Raw genomic sequence first — 14,537 nt, 5'->3', positions numbered from 1 at the left:
TCTGTAGATTGCTTTTAGTAAGATGGCCTATCAATCCATGAGCATGGAAGGTATTTCCTTCTTCTGATATTTTCTCTAATTTCTTTCTTCAAAGACTTGAAATTTTTGCCATACAAAATTTTTGCTTGCTTGGTTAGAGTTATACCAAGATATTTTATATTATTTGTATGAAGCATGAATCTAATTAGTCTTAATAATGGCTGCACTGCTTTTCTGATCTCCAGGAAAGCTGTATTTGTCAGAACAGAAAAAAAATACCATAAAACATTTGTAGCTACTGTGAATAGTGTTGTTTTCCCAATATCTTTATCAGCCCATTTTATCATTTGTATATAGGAGGGCTATTGATTTTTTAAAAAATTTATTTTGTATCTAGCCTCTTCACTGAAGGTATTTATCAGCTGTAAGAGTTCCCTGATATCCTTTTTGGGACATTTATATATACTTTCATATCACCTGCAATTAATAATACTTTCCCTTCTTCATACCCAATTTGTATTCCCTTGATTTTTAATTATCTTTTTTTTCTACCTACTATTTCAAGTACTATATTGAACAGATTTAGAGAGGGTGGACAGCCTTATATTGTCTCTAATTTTAGGGGAATTGCTTTAAGTTTTTCTCCTTTTAATTTGATGTTGGCTATTGGCTTGCTGTATATTGCTTTATTATGTTTATATATGTTCTTTATATCCTTGATCTCTACAAGATTTTTATAAAAAGTGGTGCTGGATTTTGTCAAAGGCTTTTTCAGCATCTAATGTGATGATCATATGTTTTTTCTTTTATTTTGTTTATGTAGTGTATTAAATTGACATATTTTCATATGTTGAACCATCCCTGCATCCCTAGGATGAAGCCTACTTGAATATGGTGGATGATCTTTTTGATGAGTACTTGGATTCAGTTTGCAAATGTTTTTATTGAGTATTTTTGCATCATTGTTCATGAGGGAGATTGGTCCATAATTCTGAGTCTTTGTGTGGTTTGGGTATCAGGATAACTGTAGTCTCATGAAATGAATTTGGCAATGTCACTTATGTTTCTATTTTGTGGAATAATTTGAGGAGTATTGGTATTAGCATTTCTTTGAAAGTATGGTAGAATTCTGCACTAAAACTATTTGGCCCTGGGCATTTATTTTATTGGGAGACTTTTAATGACTGCTTCTATTTCCTTAGGGGTTATAGGCATATTTAAATTGCTTATCTGATCTTTATTTAACTTTTGTAAGTGGTATCTATTGAGAAAATTATTCATTTCTTTAGATTTTACAGTTTTGTGGAGTACACATTTTTGAAACATGACCTAATGATTCTTTGGATTTCCTCAGTGTCTGTTGTTATGCTCCCCTTTCTGTTTCTTATTTTGCTAATTTGGGTGTTCTCTCTGCCTTTTAGTTAGTTTGTATAAGGGTTTCTCTATCTTGTTTATTTTCTCAAAGAACCAACTATTTGTTTCATTGATTGATAATACTGTTCTCTTTGTTTCTATTTCATTGATTTCAGTCCCCAGTTTGATTATTTCCTGCCTTCTATCTCTATTGAGTGTGTTTGCCTCTTTTTGTTCTAGAGTTTCAGGTATGCTGTTAGGTCACTATTATGAGATCTCTCCAATTTCTTTATGAAGGCACTTAGTGCTGTGAACTTTCCTTTTAGCACTGCTTTCATTGTGTCCCACAAACCTGGGTATATCGTACATTCATTTTCATTGAATTCTAGGAAGTCTTTAATTTCTTTAATTCTTTCTTAACCCAGTGGTAACTCGGTAGGGAGTTGTTCAGTTTCCATAAGTTTGTAGGCTTTCTGTTATTTATGTTGTTATAAAAATCAAACTTTCCTAGAGACCGGCCCCCAGCTCCCAGCCTGCCCCCGACTTCCCTTCTGGACCAGAGGTGAGTACCTGGGTCCAACCCGGACCCCATCCCTGGGCACCAGCCACTCCGGGAAGACCTGCCCAACTTGGCACAAGGTTCTGGCCACTGGGCAGCTCCCCCTCTAGCTATCCACCAGGAGGGATCCCCTTTTCCAAGCCCCCCGGCAGCCCCTGCAATCTCCACGCCCTGCCCCCACGCCCATCTGCCCGAGACCCCAGCCACTTCCTGAGACTTAGAGACCGGCCCCCAGCTCCCAGCCTGTCCGCAACTGCCATTCTGGACCAGAGCCTGACCCCGACTTCCCTTCTGTGCTTTATTGTTTTCTTCCAGGATTTTAATGTTTTCTTCCAGGACTTTATTGTTTTCTTGGAGGGCTTTATTGTTTTCTTCTAATTTGTTTGCCCTTTCCTCTAGTTGTTTACAGCGTTCTTCCAATTTTCTTGTCTTTTCCTCTACACAAGCCTCTACCTTCTTCATGAAGTTACTCATAAGGCTACTTTCTTCTGCTTCTTCCAATTTTTGGTGTTCAGGTCTAGATGTTGGAGGCGAGCTAGGTTCTGGTGATGCTGCATTGCTCTTCATTTTGCTGTATGTACTTCTGCTTTGATGTCTGCCCATCTCCTTCTGGTTCCTTCTTGGTCTTATCAGTGGACTTGTTTCACAAAGAGCTGACAGACTCAGGAAGACTCTCTCTCTTGTCCAAAAGGGAGTTCTCTTGTCCAACTCTTTGGTCCAGAAGGGAAGTCAGGGGCAAGCTCTGGTCCAGAATGGCAGTCGGGGACAGGCTGGGAGCTGGGGGCCGGTCTCTAAGTCTCAGGAAGTGGCTGGGGTCTTGGGCAGATGGGCGTGGGGGCAGGGCGCGGAGACTGCAGGGGCTGCCGGGGGCTTGGAAATGGGGATCCCTCCTGGTGGGGCTAGAAGGGGAGCTGCCCGGTGGCCAGAACCTGGTGCCAAGTTGGGCAGGCCTCTCAGGAGTGGCTGGTGGCCAGGGATGGGGTCCGGGCTGGACCCAGGCACTCACCTCTGGTCCAGAAGGGAAGTCGTCAGGGGCAGGCTGGGAGCTGGGGGCCGGTCTCTAAGTCTCAGGAAGTGGCTGGGGTCTTGGGCAGATGGGCGTGGGGGCAGGGCGCGGAGACTGCAGGGGCTGCCGGGGGCTTGGAAAAGGGGATCCCTCCCGGTGGGGATAGAAGGGGAGCTGCCCGGTGGCCAGAACCCGGCGCCAAGCTGGGCAGGCCTCTCAGGAGTGGCTGGTGCCCAGGAATGGGGTCAGGGTTGGACCCGGGTACTCACCTCTGGTCAAGAAGGGAAGTCGTCGGGGGCAGGCTGGGAGCTGGGGGCCGGTCTCTAAGTCTCAGGAAGTGGCTGGAGTCTTGGGCAGATGGGCGTGGGGGCAGGGCGCGGAGACTGCAGGGGCTGCCGGGGGCTTGGAAATGGGGATCCCTCCCGGTGGGGCTAGAAGGGGAGCTGCCCGGTGGCCAGAACCCGGTGCCAAGCTGGGCAGGTCCTCCCGGGGTGGCTGGTGCCCAGGGATGGGGTCCGGGTTGGACCCGGGTACTCACCTCTGGTCCAGAAGGGAAGTTGTCGGGGGCAGGCTGGGAGCTGGGGGCCGGTCTCTAAGTCTCAGGAAGTGGCTGGGGTCTTGGGCAGATGGGCGTGGGGGCAGGGCGCGGAGACTGCAGGGGCTGCCGGGGGCTTGGAAATGGGGATCCCTCCTGGTGGGGCTAGAAGGGGAGCTGCCCGGTGGCCAGAACCTGGTGCCAAGTTGGGCAGGCCTCTCAGGAGTGGCTGGTGGCCAGGGATGGGGTCCGGGCTGGACCCAGGTACTCACCTCTGGTCCAGAAGGGAAGTCGTCAGGGGCAGGCTGGGAGCTGGGGGCCGGCCTCTACCGACTTCCCTTCTGGACCAGAGAGTTGGACAAGAGAACTCCATTTTGGACAAGAGAGAGAGTCTTCCTGAATCTGTCAGCTCTTTCTGAAACAAGTACACTGATAAGACCAAGAAGGAACCAGAAGGAGATGGGCAGACGTCAAGGCAGAAGTACATACAACAAAATGAAGAGCAATACAGCATCACCAGAACCTAGCCCGCCTCCAACATCTAGACCTGAACACCAAAAATTGGAAGAAGCAGGAGAAAGTAGCCTTATGAGTAACTTCATGAAGAAGGTAGAGGCTTGTGTAGAGGAAAAGACAAGAAAATTGGAAGAATGCTGTAAACAACTAGAGGAAAGGGCAAACAAATTAGAAGAAAACAATAAAGTCCTGGAAGTAAACAATAAAGCACTGAAAGAAAATCATGAAAAAGCAATGAAACAAACAAAGGAGACAGTCCATGAACTGAAAAGGGAAATTGAAAAAATAAAGAAGACACAAACAGAGGGAATGCTGGAAATAGAAAACCTGAGTAAAAGATCAGGAACTTCAGATGCAAGTATAATCAACAGAATGCAAGAGGTGGAAGAGAGGATCTCTGGCATTGAAGATACAGTAGAAGAAATAGTTTCATCAGTCGAAGGAAACACTAAAGCCAACAAAGTCATGAACCAAAATGTCCAAGAAATCTGGGACACCATGAAAAGACCAAACCTACGAATTATAGGGATAGAAGAAGGTGAAGAATACCAACTCAAAGGCAAAGAAAATATATTCAACAAAATTATAGAAAACTTTCCCAACTTAGAGAAGGAAATGCCTATGAAGATACAAGAAGCCTATAGAACACCAAACAGACTAGACCCCCCAAAAAAGTCCTCTCGACACATAATAATTAAACAACTAAATGTACAGAATAAAGTAAGAATATTAAGAGCAGCCAAGGAAAAAGGCCAAGTGACCTATAAAGGTAAGCCCATCAGAATAACACCTGATTTCTCAGTGGAGACTTTGAAAGCCAGAAGGACCTGGTCAGATGTAATGCAGACACTAAGAGACCATGGATGTCAGTCCAGACTAATATACCCAGCAAAACTTTCAATCATCATAGACGGAAGGAACAAGACATTCCAAGACAAAGCCAGATTTAAACAATACCTATCCACAAACCCAGCCCTACAGAAAGCACTAGAAGGAAAACTCCAACCGAAGGAAGTCAGATACACACTCGAAAACACAGGCAATAGATAAAGCCACAACAGTAAACCCCAAAGAAGGGAAGTACACACACACTACCACCAAAAATAACAGGGATGAACAATCACTGGTCATTAATATCCCTTAATATCAACGGACTTAATTGACCTATAAAAAGACATAGACTTACAGAATGGATACGAAAGCAGAACCCAACTTTCTGCTGCATACAAGAAACACATCTCAAATTCAAAGACAGACAATACCTAAGAATAAAAGGCTGGGAAAAGACTTCCCACTCAAATGGTCTTAAGAAACAAGCAGGGGTAGCCATCCTGATATCCAACAAAATAGACTTCAAACTAAAATCAATCAAAAGAGATAAAGAAGGACATTACATTATAGATGTAACCAACTGTCTTATTAATTAAGAAACACAAAAGCAATGCAAAAGAGAAAGCCGAGAGGTCATAGCTCAGAGCTAAAATCTCACCCTTCCGCATGCAGTGTCCCAGCTTCCCGAATGAGGGCTCTATTTCCTGTCTGTTCGTCTATTTAAAGTATTTTGTTCTGTCTTCTCATTGGTTGTAAACCCAAACACGTGACTGCCTCGTCACTGTCTGAATGTACAGCCCCCTAGGTCTTAAAGGCATATGTCTCCAATGCTGGCTATATCCCAGAACACACAGATATCTATGGGATTAAAGGCGTGTACCACCACCGCCACACTCTTGCTATGGCTCTAATAGCTCTGACCCCCGGGCAACTTTATTTATTAACATACAATCAAAATCACATTTCAGTACAATTAGATTACCACCACATTTCCCCTTTTCTATTTTAATAAAAAAAAGCAAAAGGTTATAACTAACAAAAGAAAAACTATATACAAAAGTACAATAACTATATACAATATATACAAATAATAAATACCTAAACAGGTATTGGACAAATCAGAGAAAATAATTTCATTATCTATCCTATTTTGGTAAATCCAAGATGTATCTAATGCACTTTCTATCCTAATTAATTTTCAACTATGAGTAACTAATCTTCAACCATAACTAACTAATCTTCAACTCCCTCAGAGACCAAAGAAGGGAATAATATTAGCTAACAAAAATAAAAAACAGGAAGTGCATGCAAGCAACTTCCAAAAAATTTGTGAGTTGACAGAAACAGCCAGCTGCCTGGGCAGTCACCTGAGGTTTCTCCACAGTGTTGGGGCATCATCTTCAGTCTATAGGCTTAGTGTATCTGACAGACTCATTTGTGAAGTAGGATGTACACAAGGTCAACAGTTCAATCTCACATTGGGTGAGAGCAGTCCATGTACCAGAAACACCTGAATTCCACTAGTGTCCTGTCATGATTCAGGATTTTAAATTCTGGAAATTGTTGACAGTTTTTTAATTCAGCTGTCCATTCTTCTTGGCTGTGTATATATGGCTTCATCTCAGCATCCCCTTCTTCTCCACATCCCTCTATTAAATGCCAGTCTACTTTCGAGAGGCATGAACTTTCAGCTGCTGTTGCATTGCACAACAAAAGCCATCGGCCCTCTGCCTGTTAAGCTGCCTTCGAAGAAAAGGGCACTGTACCTTTTCCGGATGCGAAAGCCACTTCAGGGATGGGGTCATATTGTCCTGGCCTCAGAAGATGCCTTTTGATAAAGCCATAACCACACTTGTTTTGGCAAGAATCAGTATTCCATTGTTTTGTGTTCTGTCTGTCCATTTTGTCCTGTTGATTCGAGGATACTTTGTTGTCCAGTGGCTAACTTTTGCCACAAGGACAGTTGACTCCATATGCAGTTTCTTCAATGACCATATTTTTTCTGAAGTAGATTAGTACTGCCGGGAGCTGACATGTCTCAAAAAAGAAAAATTTTCTAAGTTATTAAAACATTTTAAATGCCATATTCTGTAGATCTCTGAAGGGTTTGAAGATGACCTGTCTAAAACATCTCTGCTCAATTTTTAAAACATATCTAATATGACTACAAGTTCTATTGTAATGTCTAACTACTAACTTTCATTTCTTTATATCCTAGTAGTTGGTAATAATAACATTCAAGGATCAGAAATTTGTACTACATTGTTAAATGAATGGTATAAATACAATTAGAAATATACATATAGCATTTTCTAACATTACATACTCATCACAGGAAAGATCCACCAAGATGAAGTTTCAATTCTGAACATTTATGCCCCAAACACAAGGGCACCCACATATGTAAAAGAAACATTACTAAAGCTTAAACCACATATAAAACCCCACACATTAATAGTGGGAGATCTCAACACCCCACTTTCACCACTGGACAGATCTCCCAAATCAAAACTTAACAGAGAAATAAAGGACTTAACTGATGTCATGACCCAATTGGACCTAATACATATCTACAGAACATTCCATCCTAACAAGAAAGAATATACATTCTTCTCAGCACCCCATGGAACTTTCTCTAAAATCGACCACATACTTGGACACAAAGCAAATCTCAACAGATACAAAACAATTAGAATAACCTCCTGTGTTCTATCAGACCACCATGGTTTAAAGTTAGATTTCAACAACAACAAAAACTACAGAAAACCTATAATCGCATGGAAACTGAATAATGCTCAACTGAATCACCAATGGGTTAAGGAAGAAATAAAGAAAGAAATTAAAGACTTCCTAAAGATCAATGAAAATGAAGACACCACATATCCAAACTTATGGGACACTATGAAAGCAGTGCTAAGAGGGAAATTCATAGCACTAAATGCCCACATAAAGAAGTTGGAGAAATCTCACACTAATGACTTAACAGCACACCTGAAAGCTCTAGAACAAGAAGAAGCAAAGTCTCCCAGGAAGAATAGACACCAGGAAATTATCAAAGTGAGAGGTGAAATTAATAAATTAGAAACTAAGAGAATAATACAAAAAATTAAGGAAACAAAGAGTTGGTTCTTTGAGAAAATCAACAAGATAGACAAGCCCTTATCCAAACTAACCAAAAGACAGAGAGAGAGAATCCAAATCAACAAAATCAGAAATGAAAAGGGGGACATAACAACAGACATTGAGGAAATCCAGAGAATTATAAGGTCATATTTCGAAAAACTCTACTCCACAAAACTGGTAAACCTAAAAGAAATGGACATTTTTCTGGATAAGCACCACATATCTAAGTTAAATCAAGACCAGATAAACTATTTAAATAGCCCAATAACCCCTAAGGAAATAGAAACAGTCATTAAAAGTCTCCCAACCAAACAAAGCCAAGGACCAAATGGTTTCACTGCAGAATTCTACCAGATCTTCAAAGAAGAGTTAATTCCAATACTCTCTAAATTGTTCCACATAATAGAAACAGAGGGACATTACCAAACTCCTTCTATGAGGCTACAATTACCGTGATTCCTAAACCAAAAAGGATACAACAAAGAAAGAGAACTACAGACCGATCTCCCTCATGAACATTGATGCAAAAATACTCAATAAAATATTGGCGAACAGACTCCAAGAACACATAAGAAAAATTATCCACCATGATCAAGTAGGCTTCATCCCAGGGATGCAAGGGTGGTTCAACATACGAAAGTCCATCAATATAATATACCATATAAACAAACTCAAAGAAAAAAACCACATGATCATCTCACAAGATGCAGAAAAGGCATTTGACAAAATCCAACACCCCTTCATGATAAAAGTCTTGGAGCGATCAGGAATACGGTGAATATACCTAAACATAATAAAGGCAATATATAGCAAACCAACAGCCAACATCAAATTAAATGGAGAGAAACTCAAACCAATTCCACTAAAATCAGGAATGAGGCAAGGCTGTCCACTCTCCCCATACTTATTCAATATAGTACTTGAAGTTCTAGCCAGAGCAATAAGACAACATAAGGAGATTAAGGGGATACAAATTGGAAAGGAAGAAGTCAAGCTTTCCCTATTTGCAGATGACATGATAGTATACTTGAGTGACCCCAAAGATTCCACCCAGGAATTGATAAAGCTTATAAACACCTTCAGCAACATAGCAGGATACAAGATCAACTCAAAAAAATCAGTAGCCCTCCTATATACAATGGACAAAGAAGCTGAGAAGACAATTATAGATACATCACCCTTTACAATAGCCAAAAATGACATAAAATACCTTGGGGTAACACTAACCAAGCAAGTGAAGGACCTATATGACAAGAACTTTAAGTCCCTGAAAAAAGAAATTGAAGAAGATGTCAGAAAATGGAAAGATCTCCCATGCTCATGGATAGGCAGGGTTAACATAGTAAAAATGGCAATCTTACCAAAAGCAATCTACAGATTCAATGCAATCCCCATCAAAATACCAACACAATTCTTCACAGACCTGGAAAGAGTAATACTCAACTTCATATGGAAAAACAAAAAACCCAGGACAGCTAAAAGAAACCTGTACAATAAAACAACTTCTGGAGGCATCACAATCCCTGACTTCAAGCTCTACTATAGAGCTACAGTAATAAAAACAGCTTGGTATTGGCATAAAAACCGACATGTGGACCAATGGAATTGAATTGAAGACCCTGACATTAACCCATACACCTATGGACATATAATTTTTGACAAAGAAGCCAAAAGTGTACAATGGAAAAAAGAAAACATCTTCAACAAATGGTGCTGGCATAACTGGATATCAACGTGTAGAAAACTGCAAATAGATCCATATCTGTCACCGTGCACAAAACTTAAGTCCAAGTGGATCAAAGACCTCAACATAAATCCAGCTACTCTTAACCTGCTGGAAGAGAAAGTAGGAAGTAGTCTTGAACGCATTGGCATAGGAGATCACTTCCTAAATATAACACCAGTAGCGCAGACACTGAGACAAACAATCAATCAATGGGACCTCTTGAAACTGAGAAGCTTTTGTAGAGCAAAGGATACAGTCAACAACGCATAGCGATAGCCTACAGAATGGGAAAAGATCTTCACCAACCCCACAGGTGACAGAGGACTGATATCCAGAATATATAAGGAACTCAAGAAATTAGACATCAAAACGACCAACAGTCCAAATGAGAAATGGGCTTTAGAAATAAACAGAATTCTCAACAGAGGAAACCCAAATGGCTGAAAGACATTTAAGGAATTGCTCAACATCCCTAATCATCAGGGAAATGCAAATCAAAACAACTCTGAGATACCACCTTACGCCTCTCAGAGTGGCTAAGATCAAAAACACTGAAGACACTTTATGCTGGAGAGCTTGTGGAACTAGGGGAACTCTCCTCCACTGCTGGTGGGAATGCAAGCTTGTAAAACCACTTTGGAAATCAATATGGCGCTTTCTTATAAAATTGGGAATCAATCTCCCCCAAGATCCAGCTATACCACTTTTGGGCATATACCCAAGAAATGCTCAAACATACCACAAGAGCACTTGCTCAGCTATGTTCATATCAGCATTGTTTGTAATAGTCAAAACCTGGAAACAACCTAGATGCCCTTCAACTGAAGAATGGATTAATAAATTGTGGCACATATACACAATGGAATACTACTCAGCAGAGAAAAACAATGACATCATACGGTTTGCAGACAAATGGATCGATCTAGAAAAAATCATCTTGTGTGAGGTGACCCAGACTCAGAAAGACAAATATGGTATGTACTCACTCATAGGAAGATGCTAGATGTGGAACAAGGATGACTGGACTGCTACTCACATCACCAGTGAGGCTACCTGGAAAACGAGACCCCAAAAAAGACACGAAGAAATGGATGAGATCTACATGAACAGCCTGGTCATGAGTGGGAACAATGAAGGGCAAAGGTCGAGGGAAACAGAGTGGGAGATCCTAGCTGGATCAAGAAAAGAGAGGGAGAACAAGGAATAGGAGACCATGGTAAATGAAGACCACATGAGAAGGGGAGGAAGCAGAGAGCTAGGGAGGCCCACAGAGATCCACAAAGATACCCCCACAAAAGACTGCTGGCAATGGTTGAGAGACGGCAGGAACTGACCTACTCTTGTGATGGGATGGCCAGACACCCTGTTAGTTGTGCCATAAACCCCATCCAAGGAAAGGTCTGGGGAATCTGGATGCAGACATCCACGGCTGGGCCCCTGGTGGAGCACTGGGAGTCTAATTAGTGAGAAAGAAGAGGGTTTATATGAGCGAGAATTGTTGAAGCCAAGGTTGGATAAAGCACAGGGACAAATAACCAAATGAATGGAAGCACAGGATCTATGAACCAAAGGCTGAGGGGCCCCCAACTGGATCAGGTCCCCTGAACGGGTGAGACAGTCATTTGGCTTGATCTGTTTGGGAGGCAGCTGTGTGTTGTTGCCGGGTCCTGGGCTAGTTGCATGAGTTGGCTGTTTGAATCCTGGGACCTATGCAGGGACGCTTGGCTCGGTCTGGGAGGGGGAGACAGGACATGGCTGGACTGAGTCTACCAGGTCGATCCCAGTCCTCGGGGGAGACCTTGATCTGGAGGAGGTGGGAATGGGGGGTGGGTGGGGGGAGGGGGAGGGGGGCGAGAGTGGGAGAACAGGGGAATCTGTGGCTATTATGTTGAACTAAATGATGTTGTAAAATAAATTTACTTAATAAAAAATCAAACTTTAACCTTTGCTGGCCTGATAGGTTATTTGAATTTTTTGTAGCTTTTGAGACTAGCTTTGTGACAAAGCATATGGTCAATTTTGGAGAAGGTTCCATGATGTGCTGAGAAGAAGAAATAATCTTTTGGGTTTGGGTGAAAGGTTCTGTAGATATCTGTTAGGTCCATTTGCATCAAAATGTCTGTTAGTTCTATTATATCTTTGTTTAGTTTCTGTCTGGATGACCTGTCCATTGGTGAGAATGGTGTGTTGAACTCTCCCATTATTAAAATGTGGGGTTAGATGTGTAATGTAAACATTAGTAATGTTTCTTTTACAAATGTGTTTAAGGCATAGATGTTAAGAATTGCAATATCCTCAGTCCTTGGATGGGGATTATGGCACAACCATTATGGTGTTTGGTCATCCCATCACCAGAGTAGGTCAGTCCCGGCTGTCTCTCGACCACTGCCAGCAGTCCTTTGTGGGGGTATCCCCGTGAATTTCTGTGGGCCTCTTCAGCTCTTTGCTTCTTCCTTTTCTCATGTGGTCTTCATTTACCATGGTCTCCTATTCCTTGTTCTCCCTCTCTTTTCTTGATTCAGTTAGGATCTCCCGCTCTCTTTCCCTCGACCCTTGCCCTTCATTGCTCCCACTCATATCCAGGCTGTTCATGTAGATCTCATCCATTTCTCCGTGTCTTTCATGGGGTCCCATTTTCCAGGTAGCCTCACTGGTGGATGCAGACATCCACGGCTAGGCCCCTGGTGGAGCGCTGGGAGTCTAAGTAGTAAGAAAGAGGAGGGTTTATATGAACGAGAATTGTTGAAACCAGGGTTGGATAAAGCACAGTGACAGATAACCAAATGAATGGAAACACATGAACTATGAACCAAAGGCTGAGGGGCCCCCAACTGGATTGGGCCCTCTGAATAGGTGAGACAGTTGATTGACTTGACCTGTTTGGGAGACATCTAGGCAGTGGTGTGTAGATGTAACCAACCGTCTTATTAAATAAGAAACACAGAAACAATGTAAAAGAGAAAGCCGAGAAGTCAGAGCTCAGAGCTAAAATCTCACCCTTCCTCCTGCTGTCCCAGCTTCGCGAAAAGAGACCTACTTCCTGTCGGTTCGTTTTTTTAAAGTATGTTGTTCTGCCTTCTCATTGGTTGTAAACCCAAACACATGACTGCCTCGTCACTGTCTGAATGTACAGCCCCCTAGGTCTTAAAGGCATATGTCTCCAATGCTGGCTGTATCCCTGAACACACAGAGATCTTATGGGATTAAAGGTGTGTGCCACCACCGCCACACTCTTGCTATGGCTCTAATAGCTCTGACCCTGAACACACAGATATCTATGGGATTAAAGGCGTGTGCCACCACCGCCACACTCTTGCTATGGCTCTAATAGCTCTGACTCCCAGACAACTTTATTTATTAACATACAATCAAAATAATAATTCAGTACAATTAGATTATCACCACATTTCCCCTTTTCTATTTTAATAAAAAGAAAAAGAAAGCAAAAGGTTATAACTAACAAAAGAAAAACTATATACAAAAGTACAATAACTATATACAATATATACAAGTAATAAATACCTACACAGGTATTTGACAAATCAGAGAAAATAATTCCATTATCTATCCTATTTTGGTAATTCCAAGATGTATCTAATGTACTTTCTATCCTAATTAATGTTCAACTATAACTAACTAATCTTCAACCATAACTAACTAATCTTCAACTCCCTCAGAGACCCAAGAAGGGAATAATATTAGCTAACAAAAATAAAAACAGGAAGTGCATGCAAGCAACTTCCAAAAAATTTTGTGAGTTGACAGAAACAGCCAGCTGCCTGGGCAGTCACCTGAGGTTTCTCCGCAGTGTTGGGGCATCATCTTCAGCCTATAGGCTTAGTGTATCTGACAGACTCATTTGTGAAGTAGGATGTACACAAGGTCAACAGTTCAACCTCACATTGGGTGAGAGCAGTCCACGTACCAGAAACACCTGAATTCCACTAGTGTCCTGTCATGATTCAGGATTTTAAATTCTGGAAATTGTTGACAGTTTTTAAATTCAGCTGTCCATTCTTCTTGGCTGTGTATATATGGCTTCATCTCAGCATCCCCTTCTTCTCCACATCCCTCTATTAAATGCCAGTCTACTTTTGAGAGGCATGAGCTTTCAGCTGCTGTTCCATTGTACAACAGAATCCATTGGCCCTCTGCCTGTTAAGCTGCCTTCGAAGAAAAGGGCACTGTACCTTTTCCGGATGCGAAGGCCACTTCAGGGATGGGGCCATATTGTCCTGGCCTCAGAAGATGCCTTTTGATAAAGCCATAACCACACTTGTATTGGCAAGAATCAGTAGTCCCTTGTTTCGTGATCTGTCTGTCCATTTTGTCCTGTTGATTCGAGGATACTTTGTTGTCCAGTGGCTAACTTTTGCCAGAATGAAAGTTGACTCCATATGCAGTTTCTTCAATGCCCATATTTTCTCTAAAGTAGATTGGTACTGCCAGGAGCCGACATGTCTCAAAAAAGAAAAATTTTCTAAGTTATTAAAACATTTTAAATGCCATATTCTGTAGATCTCTGAAGGGTTTGAAGATGACCTGTCTAAAACATCTCTGCTCAATTTTTAAAACATATCCAATATAACTACAAGTTCTATGATAATGTCTAACTACTAGCTTTCATTTCTTTATATCCTAATAGTTGATAATAATAACATTCAAGGATCAGAAATTTGCATTACATTGTTAAATGGATGGAATAAATACAATTAGAAATATACATATAGCATTTTCTAACAATATCAGTTTCAAATTTGTGTACAATATAAAACAATTCAATCCAATGTAAAGTATTTAAAACTAGTAATTGTCTTTCTCTTTTTTCTTTCTTTCTTTGTTTCTTTCTTTGTTTCTTTCTTTCTTTCTTTCTTTCTTTTTTTTTAAACAAGAACCTTAAATCTAATCT

This window comes from Peromyscus maniculatus, chromosome X (genome assembly GCF_049852395.1).
Source record: "Peromyscus maniculatus bairdii isolate BWxNUB_F1_BW_parent chromosome X, HU_Pman_BW_mat_3.1, whole genome shotgun sequence".
Classification (NCBI taxonomy): domain Eukaryota; kingdom Metazoa; phylum Chordata; class Mammalia; order Rodentia; family Cricetidae; genus Peromyscus; species Peromyscus maniculatus.
The sequence above is the reverse complement of the archived record's forward strand: the minus strand, read 5'-3'. Positions refer to the sequence as shown.